This window comes from Octopus bimaculoides, chromosome 3 (genome assembly GCF_001194135.2).
Source record: "Octopus bimaculoides isolate UCB-OBI-ISO-001 chromosome 3, ASM119413v2, whole genome shotgun sequence".
Classification (NCBI taxonomy): Eukaryota; Metazoa; Mollusca; class Cephalopoda; order Octopoda; family Octopodidae; genus Octopus; species Octopus bimaculoides.
In genome coordinates, this window is record NC_068983.1 from 88,280,831 (window position 1) to 88,284,963 (window position 4,133).

Here is a 4,133-nt window from a genome sequence, read left to right on the forward strand (position 1 = left end):
ATATATATACATATACATATACATATATATATATTGATTGATTGATTGATTGATTGGCCGATGATTAACTGACTGACTGGCTGACTGACTGATGAATGTTGTATTTACAAACATAAGAAAAAACACAAAATACTTCAAGTATGTTTATTAGAAGATGAATTTTCTCGAATCAACTTTTATGATCAATGCAGACAATCTTCGAGTGCTGTATTTTATTGCTGAAACAGCACCTGTTAAATGACAGTAACAAAAATACATACATCAATCAAGTACTCAAAAACGAAATGAACAGCACCCTGTGAGTTCACAGTGAACTCCCTCAAGAAACACTTCCTGATAGCCAGCTATATGACACCAGAAGTGCTGGGCTTGCACATCTCACTCTGCATACTACAAGAAGGTTATCCATAGGTATGTTTCTCATAAACTAGAAAAGGATGACAATGTTAACATATAGCTTCTCTTGGACTTGTGGCTAGTCTCTATCTACCCTTTCCAACTAATTGAGTATTTACAACAACCATTGTTTCTTTTCCCTCAACAACAGAAAGTATCTACTCCTATCTCCCCTTTTTCTTCCCTCTCTCTTCTTTTCTTTACTCCTGACAACCTTATACGATTCCCACTCCCAAATATTTGACCCCATCTTTTCCTTTTCTTACTTCTTGACTGTTTTATTTCATCAAACATTTGTTTTTCTATTGTGTTCTGGTTTCACCATTCATTTTAACTCACATGTAACATGAGTAAACTTAGAAATTCCAAGCAATAATGTAACCTTCATGTAATTAAGGTATTCCCAGCCTCAGGATTTGCTAAGTTGAGCTATCTTCTGCTCTTGGATTGAAAAAGTATAGCCTTCAAGTTATGACATGATGTAGTGGCCACAAGTAGCTATAAAATATCTCATGAACAAATGGGAAAGCGATGCCTTTAAAACCCAAGGTGCAATCAGAAATGTTAATTATGTCACTTTTCTGTGAAAGACATAGCACATGTAATTTAGCAGCTTCCCAAAACTGTCATCAAGGTAGCACTTCCCAATGTGATATGACATTTTTGGTTAAAACAATATACAATACCATGTGATATAAAAACTGCCCTGTCATAAATATAGAGACTCCTCCTTTTATTGAATCTGTTATCTTTTATTTGTTTCAGTCATTAAACTACAGCCATGCTGGGGCACCACCTTGAAGAATATTTTTAATCAAATGTATTGACCCCAGTACTCATTTTTTTTAAAGCCTGTAACTTATTCTATTGATCTTTTTTGCTGAACAACTAAGTTACAGGAACACAAACAGACCAGCACTGGTTATCAAGCAGTAGGGTTGGGGCTGGACAAACACACACACACACACACGTATATAGAAGTGCCTCACAGAGGCAATGACTGATGACCGAGACCTTTGGCAATGTGCTATGCCTGAGAGGACCCGTCAGGCCAAGTGGACCTGTGCTGGTGGCATGTAAACGACACCTTTTAAGTGTTGGGCTTCACAGAGGCAAAGTGGCTGAGTTCCTTTCGAGTGTTGGGCTTCATGGAGGTAATGACTGAGACCTTTGGCATTATGTCATGCTTCAGAAGAAGACCCATCAAGCCGAGCAAAAACATAGTTGTAGCAGATACTGTTGTCATGCAAATTGGCACCCATGCCAGTGGCATGTAAAAGTACCCTGGTGTCACACAAATGGCACCCATGCTGGTGGCACATAAAAGCACCCATTACATTCTTGGAGTGGTTGGCATTAGGAAGGGCATCCAGCTGTAGAAAACCATGCCAAATCAGACTGAAGTCTGGGGCAGCCTTCCAGTGTGCCAGCCAGGTCAAACTGTCCAACCCATGCCAGCATGGACAACAGACATTAAATGATGATGATGTGTATATAACGGGTTTCATTCAGTATTTTGATTGCAAATTTTCTTTACTTTATAAATGCCCATTCTTTTAACATAATTGTATTTCATCTTATTGCTCTACTTCACGTTTTCTATTGTAGATGTCCAAGCTTCATTTATGTTCCATGTCTTGCCAGTATTCTTCTCATGTGCATGCCGTATGTATACTGATACATAGACACAATAGGAATATTTGATAAACTATAGTAATATATGATACAATGATATGAAACCAATGTAAAACATGCTATCTTAGAGATAGCATGTTCCCACTAGTACACACACACACACACATAGTAGATGTAAGCATGAAACCTTGCCACAGCACTCAGCTATAGCCCAGAGTTAACCAAAGCCTTGTGAGTGAGATTTGGTGGATGGGAACTAGAGAGTTCTCAACGAGATAGTTCTAGCTTCAGTCCCACAGCATGGCATCTTGTGCAAAGCCTTGCGAGTGGATTTGGTAGGAATGTGTATACGTGAATGAGTGTGTATATGTGAATGTGTGTGTGTGTGTGTCTTTGCATTTAACACCCACATCTGCATAACAATGGTGTTGGTTTGTTTGCGTCCATGTAACTTAACTGTTCAGCAAAAGAGATCAATAGAGTAAGTACCAGGCTTTAAAAAAATATGCACTGGAGTTGAATCATTCAGCTAAAACCTTTTCAAGGCAGTACCCTAGTATTGCTACGGAAGAAGAAGAAGAAGAAGAAGAAGAAGAACAACAACAACAACAACCACGACGACTACAACAACAACAATTCTTTCTTTTAAAGGCACAAAACCTGAAATTTTGTGGTAGAGAGACAGTTGATTACATCAACCCCACTGCTCAGCTGGAACTTATTACACTGAGCCTGAAAGGATAAAAACAAATGACACAGTCCTCACTCCCACACCAGACATTCTGGATACTCTCCATCTCAAACATCTGGACCCTCTGATAGATATCAGGGATCTCCAAATCCCTGACAGAGACACAACCTTGACTGCAACCAGTGATGATGTGGCTGCTGCCATGAGATTCTTCTCTATGAGCAGCAATGGCCAGTGATCCAGTCACCTTAAAGATTTAATCTCGCCACACTCTACCAAGATGGGTTTACACTTGCTCTGATCCATCACCAGTTTGACAGACTTATTTCTAACCAACCTGATTGTACTGAAGAAGGACGGAAGCATCCATCCTACAGCAGTGGGAAATGTCTTTTGTCATCTTGTGGCTAGGTTAGCTTGTAGATCAGTCAGCAGTGACCTGAATGAGGTGTTCAGCCATGTCTAGCTGGAGGTGGAACTCAAGTGTAGATGTGAGGTTGTTGCCCATGCTGCCAGAAACTTCATACAACACACATCTCCCTCATCACCTTGTCTCCTAATGAAACTGGATTTTAAAAATCTAGGACGATATCAGATGCAAGTTCACCCTCTAGCAGCTTGAGACATGACTAAATCAGTACCATCTTGCCTGCCTCCATTCTGATTCACAGACAAATAGCGTTGCACGGCTCAATTTGGTGCCCCCCCTCATCTACTTGTACCCTTCTAGATAATGAGTGCATCCATATTACAGTACCTCAATACCTTAGTTTCTGCCTGTGTGAGCTGTGCAAATGTCAATGCAAAATGGCAGTAGACAAATTTGGTCTGCATCCTTTATCATGCAGCCTTAGTGAAGGCCGACTCCCTTGACACACCACTCTGGATGATATAATGAGAAAGGGCTTTGATGCAGCTAGCTTCCTGTCTCAACTTGAGCCAGCAGGCCTTGACCACAGGGATGGTAAGCGACCCAATAGGATAACACTCTTCCCATTAGAGGGAGGCAGATCTCTAGTCTGGGATGCAACGTGCAGTGACATGCTCCCTGGCTCCATCCTTACAGCATCAACTCCAAACCCAGTTGTCGCCGCCTGTAACATGTAGGAGAGAAAAATCAGCAAGTACAGGAAGCTGGCCGGCCACTGTCAGTTTGTGCTGGTCGCCGTCAAGACGTAAGGTGTTCTCATTCCCCATATTACCGATTCCTTCCGCAAAGTAGGGATAACGGTGGCCCGTGGGTAAAACGAGCCCCATTAGGTGGAGTGGCTACAGCTGCTGCAGTGAGTGCCGCTGTGCAGCAACACCATCGCAGTCATTACTGCGGGATGCGGTTGAGCACACCATTCGTTCTGGGATATGTGACACATCGCTCCTTCTCCTTCTGTCATCCGTTGCGTTACCCTCCCCA